The sequence below is a fragment of the Olea europaea genome, chromosome 16 (genome assembly GCF_002742605.1).
Source record: "Olea europaea var. sylvestris chromosome 16, O_europaea_v1, whole genome shotgun sequence".
Taxonomy (NCBI): domain Eukaryota; kingdom Viridiplantae; phylum Streptophyta; class Magnoliopsida; order Lamiales; family Oleaceae; genus Olea; species Olea europaea.
In genome coordinates this window covers 12,447,959-12,465,873 of record NC_036252.1, presented here as the reverse complement: position 1 = coordinate 12,465,873, position 17,915 = coordinate 12,447,959, and the positions used below count along the sequence as shown (strand labels likewise).

The window sequence follows — 17,915 nt, the reverse complement described above, 5'->3', positions numbered from 1 at the left end:
ATGAACATATCTTGAGGTTCGATGCAACTATAAAATTAACTTTCATTTTGATTTTTCATTAATTTATCTTTTGTGGGGTCAGTGCTTTGTTGGGATTCATTTTCTCCTTATTATTGCGAAGCTTGGGGAGTGCGCAACAGATTTCGACACAGATTATTTATAATATTTACTGAAAATGCTTGTTGTATTCACATCATTATTTTTTATCACGATGGATCCCGCAACCGCTACCCTCTGAATGTGCACTAAGTAAACTTTCAGGCTGACGCAATAGCTTGCAAACCACGCCAGTTAGGTAAACCATACTAGGCAAATCTGGTGCGACAGGTTCAACCAAGAAAGTGTTGGTAGGAGGAATCGAACTCGTGATAAAAAACCTCTGCATTCACATACTCCACCAATTTGACCACCTCATGAGGAGCATTATTTATAAATTTCTTTTACATGCTATAAAATGAATAATAATTGTCAAAATCTCTTCATCACTTGTACAATTGTGTTTATATAATGTGGGTTAATGACAAAAAGAAATTGAGAGTTTTTTTTTTTTTTTTATTTGATTGGTCTCATCACGTCATCTATTGGTAAATAAATTTGTAAGTTGTGTTTACATGTAGCATAATCAAATATTTATATCCAATGCTAATTCAAATAGTATGCATAATACGTGGAAGGGGAAATCAAACATAATAAATGAAATCTCAATGAGGAAGCCCTTGGCGAGACATGACAGCACACAAGCAAGGAAGATTCCTCGCTGTTTTTGTGATGTCTCCGAATTCAATGAGTTGTCGTAGTTATAACGTGTAGGGGGTGGTAACTCTTGTATTGTTGTTCACGAAATTATTTCTTTCGATTTAAAACTACCGCAAGTGTACGATTCGTTAACAAGTAACAAAGTGGATTAAATGAATTCGAATATCGTTCCACAGAGATTGATTAGTTCCATTTTACCTATCGTTGCCTTAACCAAAACTAAATTACTAAAGTGGATGTGAACCTAATTAAAACCCTAATTTTGGAAAGAAAATCCTAATTATGCAATTTTTATGATTGAATTAAATTAAATATGCAAAACAATATTTTTAACACTTTAGAATGAAATCAAATGTTGAGAACGCACGTTGTTGTAATCAATAGAAATTAAACACACTAGGATCACGATTTTCCATGCAATTATCACTTTAAAACCCTAGTTTCACAATATGACAACACACTTCAATTGTGACGAATCAATGTTTCTAAATCTATCCAATACTCTCTCTCGAGATGTAACGAACCTATTTCTACATACCACCGACCTATATTTCTATGACAAGTGCAAATGTAAAATGCATGCGATTTTATGAGCGCTTAAAGATTCACGTAGGGCATAGCGGTATATTTCTATCTCCTATCGGACCCTACGATGATTTATGTCATGTTGAACCTATTCCAATTCTCTCGAATACAAGAATAAATCACACAAACTCACACAATTACGGGCCCTTAATTGCGGAAACAATAATTGCATATAAATCATTCAAATCAATATAAATATGTCTTAATGTCAAATTACAAAACTAGAAAATTAAAGATCAAATTACATGATACATCGATCTCCTAACACATGAAAAATCTAGCATAACATGCTAAAAAGAAGAAAATACAAAAATAGTTGAAAAACGTCATCACCTGAATAAAGTTTCAATCAATTCTTCAATTGGCGCGATATTTTCCACTTGTTCTCTCTTCATTTTCTCCTTCAAAGTCTCTCTTTTTCTTCTAAAAATGGCGTCCCCTTCGTTCTGGTTGAGTTTTCGTTTATATAAGACCCTAAAAAGATTGTTTCCATAAGAGTTTCGACGGAATAAGGAAACTACGGATTTGGCCTACAAAGTGCTCTATGCGACCGCATAGAGGTAAAAGTTTTGTGACATTTGATTCTCGATTTGCCTCTATGCGGCCACATAGAGGGTGGTCGCATAGTGCTACCAACTACGGAAGAAGTTCATTTTGGTTCTTCTACTTGAATCTTTCACTTCTTGACATCTTTTCTTCATTCTTTCCATTTCATCATCCCAAGATATCATCAATTGGCATTTGGCTTAATCAATTTCTCGATTTGTTCATCGGGTCAACTTTTGGATAATTGCACCTTGGTCCCTAAACTTTCACTTTGCGTCATTTTAGTCTTTTTTCACGTCTTTTATCCTGAATTTCACCATGTTCATCAGTGTTCCCTACAATTTATAAATGTAACGAGATTAAGTCACAATTTAATCATTTTGCTCATTATTAAGTCATGTTTGTGACATAAATAAGTGTGCAAAAACACACTTATCAAATCTCACAAACTTGAACTATTGTTTATCCTCAAACAAGATAGTAACTTAATTATGAACAAACATAGCTTAATACCCTACCGTGGCTCAGGATTGGACTAAGTATTTGACTTTATTAAAATTTATCAGTGCAGAAATAACATCAACCTTTACATATTAAATGCATACTTGACGTGTGTGTGTGAATTCATGCCAACATATCAAATTCATGATGGGTTGAGTCCCAACCCCAAGTGGTCAAATGTATCCTTACTCGCTCGAGAGATACACAACCCCCCAAACTCATTCTTTCACTCAATTATCTCAAAATTGTGTTTTAAAATTAGGAGTTTACATAGCTATAGTCCTCACCTTCTCGTAGTTTGGATTAATCTCATTATTACAAGTTGACATTTCAATAAGTGAAGGCTCTTCCAAATTTGATTGCTTCGACACTGAAGATTAAAATATGTTACTTACCTCGCCTCAAAGATATAGTTCCCTCAACCAAATGTCTAAGGGCTTTTCTTCATGTTATTGTCTCTCTTTTATTTTTCTCACTTTTCAAATTTTTTTTTAATATCATCTTCTCATTTGCTTTCTATATAACCCTTTTAGCGAGCTTTGAGCCGATGATTCCCAAACCAGTTTGTTTCAGGGTGCCAGGTTTTAAACCTTTGCAGGCTTATTCACTCAGATTATAAAGGCTCGATCAGATGACTTTTTATTAATCTCTTTCCCTCTTGCTTCCTATATGACCCCTTTATCGAGCTTTGGGCCGGTGACTCCCAGGCCAGTTGACTTTAGGGTACCAGATTTTGAAATATCCTTACAGACTTACTTGTTCGAGTCATAAAGGTATGAAAAGAAGTGTTTTATTCTCACAAATTAATTTTATGCCCTTATTATTCTAGACATTTAGTTTCCAAAACCAACCCCTAATTTAAGATTTTCACCTAATCTTCACCTCACTGGTCTAAACAATCCACACAATAAAATTTCATGCACGGAGCCTTCGCTTCTCTCAATGCTCCCTATAATAGCTCAACCAATTCCAAACTGTCTTAAAGTGATTTACGTGTTAATTCAATAGAGGGTTATCATTCTTTTCTTAATTTATGCTCAAACTTCAATCATTCACCTAACATGTCAAGCATGAATAGCGTGCATAGACAATGTCAAGTATTGCATCACAAGTATTGGTTAATCTATTCAGCACTATATCCAAAGTTTATGAATATCTTTTCCAATAATCTCATCATAGCTGGCAAGGCTATCAAGCCCACACAAGCACATAAAACAAGCAATATAGTAAAATGAAAAACCTATGCGGATTATTATTATTATTATTATTTCATAACACTCAACAAGCACACAAAATGCAACAATTAAGCAAATGTATTGATGGAATATGAATAATACACGATAAATAGATGCCAAAATCTAAATGCCACATTTATATCAAATTATGACACCCCCAAACTTATACATAACATTGTTCTCATTGTTGAAATAAAGTAGAAGTTCAAATACATATAATTGAGGGACAAAATAAACTGAAAGCACAAGAGATGGGATAACTAGTACTCCCCTGATCAGTATGGAGGTGGTCGAAAATCAAGATCTGCAATGCCATATGTGGAGCTGACCTTCTCTTTTCCTGTTGAGGTCTTTTTGGCGACATCCTACAAAAGTGAAAAGTATGTGTATTATATCTTATGGTGATAATTGATAAACTTGGGTGTGCATGAAGGAATTCATGTGACGCACCATTCCCCCAAACTTATTTTAAAGTGCATGTGTACACTGTTGGCGTGTAAGATGCATAAATTATGTCTCAATATATAGTTCATATCTCAAAAATGTGAATCACCAACAAAGTTTAGCTCTAATCATACACTTTGTTCAATTTGACCAACGACTAACTAAAATAAGACTTCAACCTTATGACTCATGCTCAATGCATTGGGACTTGTGTGGATTGTGCTTAGGCTATTTATTGATATGCATGGATGAACGATGACCTAAACTAATAAAAAGGTTGAAAAATTGAAAAACTCCTAGACTAATGCAAAATGAAATAAATAAAGGGTAGAGACGTTGGGTTGCCTCCCAATCAGCGCTATTTTATAATCGATAGCTCGACTTTTGGCATAAGTGTTTTATGGCACTTTAAATATAGTTTGGGAGGTCCTGCATAGTTTGCTCAATATGGTCTTGTTCTGCACTACAGTTATCCTCCGAATTTCATCCCTATCTTTCTCCAAGTGGTTTGTCATTCTCTCCTCATCCGTATGAAATCCCACATTGAATGCCTTAATCTCCTTTGAATCGATATGAACGGATGGAGAGTGTACTCTACATGCCTCATGAATGTTTGGTTGTTTTTTCAACTCAAAATTATAGGGGATTCCTATGTCAAGCACTTCAATCTGGAAACAGCTTTTAGGCTCGTTGGGGGTATTTCATTGCCTTGAAAACATTAAAAGAGACTTGTTTCTCCCCCAGTCTCAGAGTTAATTGTCCTTGCTGCACATCTATAAGGGCTTTTCCAGTAGCCAAAAATGGTCGTTCCAATATGATAGGCACGTCATTGTCTTCTTCCATATCCAAAATCAAGAAGTCTGCTGGGAATATGAGTTTATCCACTTTGACCAATACGTCTTCAATAATCCCTCGTGGATGTGTAAGTGATCGATTAGCTAGCTGTAGAGTTACTGTGGTTGCCTTAGGCTCTCCCAATCTTAGTTTCCTAAAAACAGAGACTGGCATCAAGTTAATACTCGCGTCGAGATCACACAATGCCTTATCAAAATAAAAATCACCAATTGTGCAAGGGACAATGAAACTCCCTGTATCTTTCAATTTTGGTGGGAGCTTTTTCTAGATTCTGGCACTGCATTCCTCCGTAAACATTACTATCTCATGGTTCTCCAGCTTGCGTTTGTTTGATATAATATCTTTGAGAAACTTCACGTAGCCAGACATCTGGAATAGTGCATCGGCTAGTGAGATGTTGATATGAAACTTTTTGAAGACTTCTAGAAATTTTTTCTACTGTTGCTCCAATTTTTGCTTCTTCAACCGTTGTGAAAAGGGAATCGGAGGCTTGTATGGGTTGACTATGACTTTGGCCTTATCCTGTGACTTTTCTATATTTTCCTTTGGAGTTGATTCCTTTACAACAGTCTATTCTTCAACAGGGGAAGATGTCTTTCCAATCACACTCGGTCTCTAGACATAGATTTCAGGCAATTGTACTCTACTTCGAGTTGTAATGGCCTTGGCTTGCTCTTTGGGATTGATTTCTGTGTTGCTCAGCAAGTTACCTGACATTCTACCAGTCAATGCGATGGCCAACTGCCCCATCTGAGTTTCCAAATTTTTTATGGTTGCATTTTGATTTTGAAGTGTAGTTTCGGCTTTCTCCATGAATTTTCCTATCATATCTTCCAATTGAGGCCTCTTTTCTTGTTGTTGAAATTGTCCCCGTGATCTATTTTGATTCTGGTTGCTCCAAGAGAAGTTGGGATACTTCTTCCAATTGGGATTGAAGGTTTCTCCATATTGATTGTGTTATTGGCGTTGTCTTCATTGTGCAGAGTCTGCTTGCTCAATTCCTTGCATGAGTATTGGGCATTCCGATGTTTTATGCTCAGCTCCACATTTCTCATAATTGCTCTTCTTAGCTTGTGCTGTTTGTGATATGCTTTCCACCTTGTGATACAGAGAGTTGATTTTTGTAGATATTGTTGAATAAGTATCCACCTCGTAGACACCCGGAGTTTTCCTTGGAATCGTCCTCTCAGAAGACCACATGGCTAATGTGGTAGCCATTCTCTCAAATAATTCCAATGTCCCATCAACTGTTCGTGTGGATATTGAGCCATCTGACGCTGAATTCACCATGCTCCTGTGGTATGGAAGTAACCCTGTGTAGAAGAATCGGATTTGGGTCTTTTTATCAAACCCATGTTGAGGGCACTTCCGGAGCATGTTTTTGAATCTGTTCCAAGCTTCGTCAAATGATTCAATTTCTCCTTGACTGAATACTGATATGTCATGTCTCAGCTTCGCTATCTTGGCTGGGGAGAAAGACTTTGTGCAGAATTTGTGTGCCAACTCATTCCATGCAATGATACTTACAACCAGAAGTAAATCCAACCATTCAAGTGCTCTGTCTCCTAGCGTATGTGGAAACAGCCTCAGCCTAATAGCGTCGTTTGAAATCCCTTGGTATCTGAAATATTAACACATATCCAAAAATCGAGATATGTGTGTATGTAGATTCTCCTCGGCTTTTCCATAAAACTGGTGTCCATTTTGAACTGTATCACATTGGTCTTCAACTGGAAATTTGGCTGCCCAAACGGTGGATACACTATACTAAATTGACTTTGAATTACTTGAGGAGTCAAGAAATCTCCCAGAATCTCATTTCCTTCGTCCATTGCCTCTCCTTCATTAGCTTGAATAATGGGATTGTTTAGTTCGTTAGCCATTTGTACTTGTGCTTCTCTTTGTAGTCGATGAAAGGTGCACTCAATTTCAGGATCAGCTGGAATCAGTTCTCCTTCAGTCGATCGTGACATGCAAATCTGAGAAACAAAACCAGTACGATCACTGAGATTCAAACGATTTAAATAACTAAAACACAAATAAGGGATAATAACCTAAAATAAAAATAAAAACAAAATTATACTAGCAAAATAAAAATTGAAGTTCGAATTAGTACCTCGAGAAATAAAATTAAACTAAACTCAATCCCCGACAATAGCACCAAAAACTTGTTCACGAAATTATTTATTTCGATTTAAAACTACCGCAAGTGTACGGTTCATTAACAAGTAATAAAGTGGATTAAATGAATTCGAATATCGTCCCACAGAGATTGATTAGTTCAATTTTACCTATCGTTGCTTTAATCGAAACTAAATTACTAAAGTAGATGTGAACCTAATTAAAACCCTAATTTTGGAAAGAAAACCCTAATTATACAATTTTTATGATTGAATTAAATTAAATATGCAAAACAATATTTTTAACACTCCAGAAAGAAATCAAATGTTGAGAATGCACGTTTGTTGTAATCAATAAAAATTAAACACACTAGGATTACGATTTCCCATGCAATTATCACTTTAAAACCCTAGTTTCACAATATGACAACACATTTCAATTGTGACGAATCAATGTTCCTAAATCTATCCAATACTCTCTCTCGAGATGTATCGAACATATTTCTACATACCACCGACCTATATTTCTATGACAAGTGCAAATGTAAAAATGCATGCGATTTTATGAACACTTAAAGATTCACGTAGGGCATAGCAGTATATTTCAATCCCCTATCGGACCCTACGATAATTTATATTATGTTGAACCTAATCCAATTCTCTCGAATACAAGAATAAATCACCAAAACTCACAAAATTATGGGCCCTTAATTGCGGAAACAATAATTGCATATAAATCATTCAAATCAATAGAAATATGTCTTAATGTCAAATTGCAAAACTAGAAAATTAAAAATCAAATTACATGGTACATCGGTCTCCTAGCACATGAAAAATCTAGCCTAACATGCTAAAAAGAAGAAAATACAAAAATAGTTGAAGAAACGTCATCACCCGAATAAAGTTTCAATCAATTTTTCAATTGGCGTGATGTTTTCCTCTTGTTCTCTCTTCGTTTTCTCCTTCAAAATCTTTCCTTTTCTTCTAAAAATGGCGTCCCTTTCGTTCTGGTCAAGTTTTCATTTACATAGGACCCTAAAAAGATTGTTTCCATAAGAGTTTTGACGGAATAAGGAAACTGCAGATTTGGCTCACAAAGTGCTCTATACGACCGCATAGAGCATCGGTCGCATAGAGTAAAAGTTTTGTGACATTTGATTCTCGATTTGCCTCTATGCAGCTGCATAGAGGGTAGCACTACCAATTTTGAAAGAAGTTCATTTTGGTCATTCTACTTGAATCATTCACTTCCTAGCATCTTTTCTTTATTCTTTTCATTCCATCATCCCAAGATATCATCAATTGGCATTTGGCTTGATCAATTTCTCGATTTGTTCATCGGGTCAACTTTTGGATAATTGCACCTTGGTCCTTGAACTTTCACTTTGCGTCATTTTAGTATTTTTTCGTGTCTTTTCTCCTGAATTTCACCATGTTCATCGGTGTTCCTTACGATTCACAAATGTAACGAGATTAAATCACAATTCAATCATTTTGCTCGTTATTAAGTCATGTTTGTGACCTAAATAAGTGTGCAAAAACACACTTATCAATTGTGAAAGTATTATTGGTTGATATTTAGACCCCGTTGAACCGAATTTTTTCAAAAAAAATATATTTTTAAACAGTAATTTGACATAATTTCAATTACACATTCTTCAATAAAATATATTACATACAAATCTAAAATTTTTCTCATTTTTTAACCACACATTTTTCGTCAATCTACTATTTCAAAATACATTCTTTCAAAATAATGTGGCTCAAACACACACTTATATTTTCATGTGGAAAAGAATTAGATTTAGAGTCCGTTTGATTGCAAAAATGAAATTTGGGTGAAAAGAAAACGAATTCTAGGGAATTGAATGACCTAAAAATTGTTTTATTGAGAAATTGTCAATTATTATGTTTGATTGGTATAATTTTTCACGTGAAAAATATTGAAATAAAAGTATTTTGTAGTGTTCGCTTGGCTTTATTTTATATGAAAATTGTCAATTAAAGGGATAAAATTTATTTTTAAAAAAAGCTAAGAAAATCATCTATCTTTTTGTGTTCGTTCGACTTTGTTTTACATGAAAATTGTCAATTAAAGAAAAATATTTTTTTTGCAATTAGAGATAGAATTTGTTTTCATTGTCCAAAAAGATAAAATAAATTGGGCAGTAATCTAGAAAATGAATTCTCACCATCAAATTTGATAGAAAATGGCTGAAGTGGCATGAAAGTGGGAAAATGAATTGCTTAGAAAAATATACTCATCAAACATGCATTTTTTGGTGGATTGATTTCCATTTTCAATGGAAAATGGGCTTTATCAAACAGGCTCTTACAGCAATTAAGGAGATCTTATAGAAGTATGAGAAAACACTCGGTCAACAAATTAATGTATTTTAGCTCTCGTTAGGCCCCCATTTTTTCAAATTAAAATAAGGGAAATTTATTTTATTTTTATTTTTATTTTTTTGAAAATGAGTGATTGAAAAAAAATGATTTTTTATTTATTTATATATAATATTATTTTATGGAAGATTGTGTGATTAAAAATAGGAGAAAGAGAAATGAAATTTAATCTAAAGGGTCAAACAAGGGCTTAGTACTAAGGTGCAATCCGAAGAGACGGAGATGATACAAAGCCTACTTGGACTAGAAAATGCAAGCATTCATGACACGTATCTTGTACGTCCAAGGGTAGTCGGAAAATAGAAGCGACAGACTTCTGATAATCAAGAGAAAGTGCTTACAAGCATTTGAGTACGGCGACGAGGTCTATTCTCTATAAAAGAAAGGTAAAGGTAAATTATGTAATATCCCAAACATACATGCAATATATTGTGAGGCATAAATGCACGTTTTGAAATTTTATGATAGTTTAGCAACTTTATTATTTTTTAGGGACTCTATGTTAATATTCCTAAAAATTGGATATATATGAGTTTTACATGAAATTAAATATTAATATTATTTTGAATATCTATTAAATTATTGTTGAATTATCCGATATAAAACTATTTAGATAAAACTTGAAATTTGTATAAATTCATACTGGAATCTTATCCTCATGCAGTTAGAATTTCCTTAAATTCGAATTTCATGATATATAGGTTTATTTATTAAAAAATCAATCAAAATTTGAATTAAGAGTCCTATTAAAATTTTAATTAATTAAACTATCAAATTATATCTATAAATACTCTTTTGTTGTTGCACCTCAATTTACTTGAGAATCTAGGCAGACTAATATAATCCAAAGCTAAGTAAAAATTGTTAAAAATTTGTTATTTAAAACTATTTGTTCGATGTTAGTAGATCGCATCCTTAATTAATGAGCTGTTGAATTGGAAGATCATCTATAACATGAGGTAGTACATGTTGTGAAATATTTATGACATTTCTTGAAGGCTTAAGTGAGATATCCAACCCCCTTGAGAATCTAGGCAGACTAATATAATCCAAAGCTAAGTAAAAATTGTTAAAAATTTGTTATTTAAAACTATTTGTTCGATGTTAGTAGATCGCATCCTTAATTAATGAGCTGTTGAATTGGAAGATCATCTATAACATGAGGTAGTACATGTTGTGAAATATTTATGACATTTCTTGAAGGCTTAAGTGAGATATCCACCCCCCCCCCCCCCCCCCCCCAAAAAAAAAAAAAAAAAAAAAAAAAAAAAAAAAAAAAAAAAAAAGGAAGGGGGGGGGGGGGGGGGGGGGGGAATGGAAGAAAGAAAAAAGGTTATCTAGCACGTTTGAGATCCGTTTGCAATAATTTTCGATTTTAAGGAGTTCAAGCACACAATGAATTAGGTATTAGTTTCTCTAAATGTTAAATGATTTTGTGTTTTCACTTTTAATATTTTAAGTTAAATATTTTATGTGTTATTATGTGATTCAAATTAAAGAATAATCTTGTGAGTAATCCAATAGGATATTATTATATAAATCTACACGAAAACCAGCCATAGGCCTAAATATCCTAAGTGGAGATTGAGAATGGTTATGACTTAATTGAGAATGAGATGATCATGTTTCAATTCCATTAAAAAATAATGTTATGTGCATATTTTACTTTTTTTTTTATATTAAATTGTGAAAATATTGACATGAAGTCTATATTGAGTGTATTCATATGCTTATTTCATATTCTAAATTATTTTTACAAATATTTGATGGATCGAAGTTAAAAGTTGAGATTGTTGACAAAGTCCGTGTCGCGAGATCAAAAAATTCTATTTTTTTTCAATAATTAATATTTAGTTTAAAATTATTTTGCAATCAGAATTTGATTTTCTAAATCGACGAATTTATATTTTATTAGTTTATTGAATTTATTTGACATATTATGAGACAATAAAATAACTTATTTTATTCCACAAAGTTTTTCATTTATTATTATTATTATTATTATTATTATTATTATTATTATTATTATTATTATTATTTTGCAATATAATGTGTCAAAAAAAAATTTATAATGGCGAAATGAATTATTTGAATAACTTTCAAGACTTAGGTTTTGGGGTGTTACGGTAAATGTTAATTAAAGATGTATTACATCTAGTTTCGAAATATTTCATCATTGTATTTAAAATTCCAAAATCATTGTCACGATCTTCAATCGATGACATAGAAATTCTCATGCAATTCTGTTATGGTGACAGAATTTTTTTGACAAAGGTGGTAACCGACTCTCATGATGGCGGGACCCACTCTTTTTCGAATTTTTTATTCACATGGGACCTACGGCATATGAGAGGATGTCGTATATATATATATATATATATATGTATATATATATATATATATATATATGTATATACATATATACATGTATATGTATACATATATACATGTATATGTATACATATACATGTATATGTATATATGTAGATATATATGTATACATATACATATACATGTATATGTATACATATATATCTACATATATATATATATATGTATATATATACACTTATATATATAGATATATATATATATATATATATATATATATATAATATTTTCAGGAATGAGAAGTTCATGTTAGCTATAAGTACACCATGTGCGAAAAGATGTGGACGAATTTTATGCACAAAAAATTGTCTTAAGATTGTTAGAAAAATAGGTGCATAATTATATTCTTTTTGATTAAAAATAAGTGTGAAAATACGATAAAATCGTAACTTACTGATTTAAAATATCGGATAGTCTCAACGTACCGAAAGAAGATGTGCGTATAAAAATAAGCACAAATCACAACTTTCTAAAATATAGAAATTAGTAAGAGATGAAATGAAGCGAAATATGCAAATGTAAATCTCCTTAAAAGAGATGGCACCGTGGTTACATGATCAAATGGACGTTTGTCTCCCAAAATATAAAGTTTCTTCTAAAATTATATAACATAATATTTATTTTGTCGAACGAAACAAAGTTTGACTATATTCTTCTTGATCGAATGATATCGAATATGAATATACCGAACACGAAACTTCAAAATAATTTATTTGAGAGAATTTGGAGAGGGAATAAGTTAGAAATCAATTATTTGGAAAGAATAAAATGAATTGAGAGGGTTTAATTTATATTTCGATGAAGGTTTTCTCAATTATGGCATCTTTTACCACAAATTGATTTTAATCATTAGATTGCATCTTTTCAAACTGGGACATGATCTCGATGTCTAGAGCGATCTTTCAAAAGGTCAATAACTCTTCATTATGCATTGAAAGAGTCGCACTCATGAGAGACTTATTTCAATTTACTAGTAAATTCCAACACAATGGAGGGTTACGAAATCTACAAGTGGAATGTAATTTGGATATATTGTAGACTTTGTTATTAAACGGACATATCTAAATTGTTATTCAGATTTCTATGTGTATCAATAAACAAATTATCCCACCGATTGGCAGCAGATAAAAGGGAAGTGAACAATAACTTAAGATTCAGAGATTTTTTATTTTTATATTTTGAAATCCTTACAAAAAGTACACAGTCTTCCATACTGAAGCTGTACATTGATAAAGATAATGAATAAGGACATTTCTTTTTTAATACAATTGTGTCTTCAATGTAACTTAACAATATGCTAGAAGCCAGTGCAAGATGAATGAACCATGGATCTTCTGTTCAGTTTTCTACAAGAAATATTTTCCCTTATTCCAATCATAAGAACTTTCCATCATACGAATAGAATATTATTTCATCAGAAGACAACTGGCCTATTAGCTCAGCTGGTTAGAGCGTCGTGCTAATAACGCGAAGGTCGCAGGTTCGAGACCTGCATGGGCCAATGTAATTTTTTTTTTCTGCCTGCATTGTGCCACTTAGAACGACAACGTCTTGTCTCTTTTACGCTTTATCCCCTGTCGCATACAAAATTTTACAGTGACGGAGCTTCAAATGCATCCCAATTCGGAAATCTGTATTTGCATCTAATCTCGATACTTAATTTTTAGAATTTTCTTACCGGAATTTCGGTTGAGGCTTTCTTTTGTTAGATTAATGTTATTTGCACATAAGGAGTTACGTAACCGTTTCCATACAATGTCAAGAGTGAGATTTTACAGTGACGGAACTTCAAATGCATCCCAATTCGGAAATCTGTATTGGCATCTAATCTCGATACTTAATTTTTAGAATTTTCTTACCGGAATTTCGGTTGAGGCTTTCTTTTGTTAGATTAATGTCATTTGCACGTAAGGAGTTACGTAACCGTTTTCATACAATGTCAAGAGTGAGGAAGCCTCTATCATTTTATTTTATTTTATTTTTAAGACATTTTGATTCAGTCATATTTCTCCACTGTGTATATAAACCATTAAGTACATTTAACACAACCACGTGAATTTGAAATATGAATTGCTGTAATGTACAGGTTGACAATAAATTTATGATGGGTCATCTCCGGAATGGTTTTTAATATATTTATAAACAAGAGAAAAAAAATTTGCTATACTGTGAAGATGTAGCAGAGTTTTTAACTGAATAAATGCTTGATTTTCATATAATTTTCTCAATAATTTGGTTGTGTAGTCAGTGTAGAATGCTTTATTCCCTTTGCAATTCAGAAGATCGACATAAAATTATACATATTCTATATGCTAGTGTTAAGTTCCTTACAGATGAATCAAGGAACTCGTTGGTTTAAATTGAAAAGATTTGCTGTCCTTGTGTTTCTTATAATCTTCCCTTAAGAAATGCATATTATTTATTCTCATTAGTGTTGCTGGCTTGCTGCATACTTACATTTTCGTTCTAAGCATTTTGGGTTGTGCATTTTTTGACAGCACAATCAAACGTAAGTTGCTGTCAAGAATTCGGAACCGGGGTCGTTAATCACTGATGTTGTCTGCATTTTTTGTGTCCCATATCTCTTATCTTTGTGCTGAACGTGGTCCATCCTCGGGCTGGAGCATCAAAATTAGGTGATTATTCTCTTATCTTCTGAAGGTTTAAACAGTTCGAAATATGAAAGGAATCTGTATACTTTTAGGTGCAAAGTTGAAAACCTCCGAATTTTGATTAAAATCGAATATCCTGTTACATATAAAATGTGATTTATATGGATTAAGATGTTTTAGAAGACAGTTCGTTGTGCTTTTTCCTCGAAGTTATGTTAAATTATTTTTGAGATTTCAGTAACTGAATTGGTCATGGAATTTCGATCTATCAGCTCTAATAACTCAATATGTGCTAGTGTTAGATCCCTACTGGTGAATCAAGGGGCCATTGGACTCTTTAAGGTTTTTTTCCTGAACCTGTTCCCTTTTCATTAGATGCAGCACTGGCATGCATTGGACCAAAGTAGTGATATGTAAAATCACTTGTACTCTCAGGTAAAATTGCCTCTAGCATCCTCTTTGGCTGTGCATTGTGACTCAATTGAGCCATCTTTGAACTATCAAATGAAAAGTTATGTTCCTAACTTCCATGGCTGTTGTTAATTTCGAGATAGTATATTTTTAACGGTCTGTACTTGTTGGGTACTGTTGATCCATCTGACTAAATAGGATGACTAGTTATTAGAGGAATAAAACCTGTGAGCTAGTGGTCCACGGTTGAGAGTGTCCAACATGCTCGGAGAATTTTTTGGAGCTGTTGACTGCAAAATCTGGTTGACTCTATTGTCAACAGACCCGCGTCACCGCTTTGTCCACCTGCATATTACTTGCACACGAGGACACTCATTAGAGTGCAAGATCATGACTGCAAGGAATGGTGTAATGATTGTTTGTAGTCCGACGAACAAGGGAAAATTAGAAGTTGACCATGAGAAGACAAATGTACAGAGTGTTGGCTGGTTTTTAGTCACATACCTTGAATGAAAATGGTCTAGAGAAGTATGGGGAGTAGTAGGGAAGAGGGAGTAGGTGAGATGCATCATTCTTTTTGCCTAGGCTATCTTAGGTTGTTCAGCCTTTCCTCTTATGGGCATTTGTTAGCCTCATCGTACGAGCGCAGATCAGCTGGCAGCCAGCTAAGCAAGGACGAGGCAAGAGGCTACACAAGGTCTAGGCTCCGTTCAACCTCGCTCCCTCATGTCCCTTCAAGGCGGTTGGGCACTTCTTCTGGAGTGATTGCACTTTTGAAGTGGTACATCCAAGGTGAGATGGCACACTTTATCCCACCTTGCTCCCTCCCCAAGTCTCTCCGAGGTGGTTGGGCAACTAGGAGAGATGGTTGGACATCTAGCCCATAATAGCACTATTAAAATGCGGAAACAAAATTATCCAGAAATTAAAAGCAATTTTTTAATTCAATAAATAAGATCGTCTAGATATTTAGGTATATATTATATCAAAAATAAAATATTTGAATTTTTATCTAAATTCGATAGTCAATTTTTGAATTAATTTTGAATCATGAACTTTCAGTTTTTTAGTTCCAACAACTTCATATTTCAAACCTTCAAGTTTTTTATGATATTCTTCAAAGTCAAGACTACACCGATGAATAGACACCTACTTTTAATTAAATCAAGAATCTAATTCTTGGATTGCACAATTGAATTAGATAAGAAAATAATTATTCTACCTCTCTCCACATTTGAACATTATAAAATTACGTATTATAATTGTTCTTTTTGGCAGGATGTCTAAGTTCATTCTAATCTCTATTTTTAGAGATATAGTAATTACAATACTTGTACAATAATAATTCTACATTCAAATAGAAGTCTCAATTAAAATTCAAATAGGACTTTTAACTAAAGTCCACATCCTATCAATTTACATATAGTTACATATTTAGTCTTAGAACTTCAATTATAATTATAATCAAGTTTACATGTTTTATAACAATTCCAATTAAGTACAAAACTTTATTGTGATTAAAGTTAATCCAAAACTATTATAATTATCGTAATTAAGTCTCAATACTTTATAGAGCTATCACAGGGATCTGATCGAACATATATTATCCAAACCTTAATAATTATATCTTAACTAGTCTACTCTGGATCGTCAAATCTATTTATTAGTCTTTAATTTTTTCACTAGAAGGAAAAGACTGAATTCTTGGAATATATAAGATCACAAAAACTAATAAACCTGTAATACTTTTCTCCAACATAACGTATATGTATTTTATCTCCGTCCGAGATTCAATAATTAGGTATGAACATAAATGATTGTTTTACATTTCTAATTATTTTCACTAATTTAAGTATCATTTTCTTCAATGGCCTATGAACAAATTATAGATGTCGAAATTTAGTCGTCGCTAAATTGAGCTCAAAGTTTAACTGTTCGACAGAAAATACTTAAGTAATCACTCTACCTATTTTCAGGCTGATGATTTTCGAATTCATATTCTTTATTTCCCTCATTCTCAAACTCCCAACTCACCAAGATATTTTGACCAATCAAATTGATATTACACATTGATAAATCAAAAGAATCATTAAAATGAAGAAAAGATATGCATAACCATATCAAGGGATTTAGATGAAATACATAACAATCAAGTAGAATTTAATTATTCACACAATCATGCTATATAATTAAACTTGACACGTGTAACGCCCAGAAATCTTTTTCATCTTCATTATTTTACTCTTTTATAAAAATATGCTCGAGGGGTTACCAAATCTTATTCATCTAATTTAACCAGAAATATCACTTTTATTAAGTGTAGAAACTTGAAAATGCGATTGATAATTTAATAACGATAAAATAACAACTTAAGTAAAATTTTCATATTAAATATAATTCTTGAAATACTCCATTCCAAGCTATTAATTTAAGATTTAACATAAAATATCGAATGTTGGATCTCTTAAAAGATTAAATAAGGTGCATTAATATAAAAATATTGTTCAAATAAAAGTTGACAATTATATTTTTTGGAAACTTTACTTGGCAATCTCATAAGCATCACTTGGTCAAACTTTCACGCATCCACATGACCCATTCTCATTTGAAAAGTTTTTGTAAGAGTGAGTATTTTGAAAAATGCTCAACAAGAATACGTGTACATTTTTATTAACATGATATAAATGTAAAATTGACATAACGTACCGACATTTCTTAGATTTAGAGTTCAAGAAATTTCTCAAGAATTCTCATATCCCGTAGGATTTAACATAACTGACCCAAAAGTCCATCTCGTAAGATTTAACATGCTTGACCTAATGGTCTATCCCCGAAGGATTTAACATAGAATTCGACCCGAATGCCTTATAGTATTTCAAGCCAAAATTTATATAAACATTAAGAAATAAGAATTCACCATTTTGCACGATGTATTCTTACCTCAATTGATATTCAAGAATTTATCTGAAAATATAATTGTAGAATAATAGTAAAAGAAATTATTTCTAACAAAGCATGCGTGTGTCAAATTATAAGAAATGAAGTTGTGTTTT

General features: G+C 32.6%; 1 non-coding gene across 1 annotated transcript; it reads left to right on the top strand.

Moving 5' to 3' along the window:
• Nucleotides 1–13,266: 13,266 nt before the first annotated feature.
• TRNAI-AAU lies at nt 13,267–13,340 on the top strand. The gene has a single exon. It is a non-coding gene; the product is annotated as a tRNA-Ile (tRNA).
• Nucleotides 13,341–17,915: the final 4,575 nt, after the last annotated feature.